The following is a 1,797-nucleotide window of genomic DNA, read 5'->3' on the forward strand; positions in this document are numbered from 1 at the left end:
TTTTACTTAAATTGAAGACATACTCAGACTCAAAACAAATCAGAACAGGTATAAGAAAATTGAAATAATTCCCTGTATCCTGTCATGCCAGCCCAAATTAAGGCTGGGTATCAACAATAACAGAAATAAGAGAATGCTTACAAAGTCATGGAAACAGAACAGCTCTCTACTAAATGAAAAATTGGTCAGACCAGAAATAAAGAAAGAAATAAAAGACTTCCTAGAATTTAATAAAAATTAATACACAGCATATTCAACCATTTGGGACCCAATGACAGTGGTACTAAGGTGAAACTTTATAGCACTAAGTGCCTATATTTTTTTAAAGGAAACTAGAGTGATCTCATAATAGTAACTTAACAGGATATCTGAAAGCTCTAAAACAAAAAGAAGCAATCACATCCAAGAATAGTGGAAGGCAAGAAATAACCAAATTCAGGGCTGAAATCAACCACATAGAAACAAAGAGAACAAAACAACAAATACAAGAGCTAATGTCAAGAATCTTCATATTATACCACAAAATAGAAACAGAAGGAACATTGCCCAATTAATTTTATAAAGCTATAGTTGCCAGGCATAGTGGTGAACACTTGTAATCCCAATATTCCAGGAGACAGAGGTAGGTAGGTCTCTGTGAGTTTGAAGTCAACAAGTCCAGGACAGCCAAGATTATACAGAGAAGCTCTGTCTTGAACACAAGTTAGGAATTAGTCTCCAAATAATATTCCTATCTGCCACTGATACTTCAAGATCTGTTGGGTCTTGCTTGATCATATAATTTAAGTGGTAGGTAAGCTTGAATAACAGCCTGGATCTGGTGAAGAGCCTTTTCCTTTTCTGAGCCTCACACTAATATAGCACCTTTTTAAGTCATTTGGAATATAAGTCAGAATAGCACACCCAAGGGAAGAAAGTACTGTCTTCAGATACCAATTAGGCTTCCCAGATGATGTCCTTCTTTCTTGGTGGTGTGAGCGGCCAAGCGCAATAAATCACCTTTCACCTATGAAGGAATAAATGTGCATGACCCACACCATTGGACTCCTAAGAACTTCAGTGAGCTAGGCTCCTGATTTTAGTTGGATTTATTTCCATCCTGTGATGTGCATACATATTACTAATGATCCAAAATGTTTGCTACCTCCTGCTCACATGATCACACTCCATTTCTGATTGCATCCCTTGTTACAACCTTCAGAGAAATGGGTTTTTCTGGTTGAACAAATAGTCTTCTGCTTAATTTCAGAGGTATTTGCAACAGTGGGAGAAAAATATTAAGAAGTAATAAGTGAGCCAAAACAACTCCAGAAATAAAATTTAAAAAAATTCAGCATAAGGCTTTGCAGAAACATAAAAGCTACATTTATCATCATATATTTTTGACCTCATATTCCTGAAACATGCTTTGGGTAAAAAGTTGATTGATAATCTTGTTTTAGGTCCAAGAAATGTCATGTTGATTTATATTATTTCTGTTCTGTGCTGATTTAAAGTAAAACAGGTAAGCTTGACGTTTTTATCCTAATTTTTAGTTAATGTGTCATACTATTGTTTTAAGTATTAAAAAGCTATTTTTGGTTTGCTGCAACTTACAGGGTAATCCTGAGAGGATACACTTCAAATCTATAAACAGTCCTCAGCTCTTAGGTCATATGTCAGCACTACAGTTGAGCCACTAAGGGCACATCTTCAGGAGACACTGACATTGCTGGCTTTGCTAGCATCTATTCATGGCTTCAAAGGATAAAATGAATGGAACCTGGGGAAAGCCTCAATTGCAGGAAAAGGAAGGTA

This window comes from Psammomys obesus, unplaced genomic scaffold (genome assembly GCF_907164565.1).
Source record: "Psammomys obesus unplaced genomic scaffold, mPsaObe1.curated_primary_1811, whole genome shotgun sequence".
NCBI lineage: Eukaryota > Metazoa > Chordata > Mammalia > Rodentia > Muridae > Psammomys > Psammomys obesus.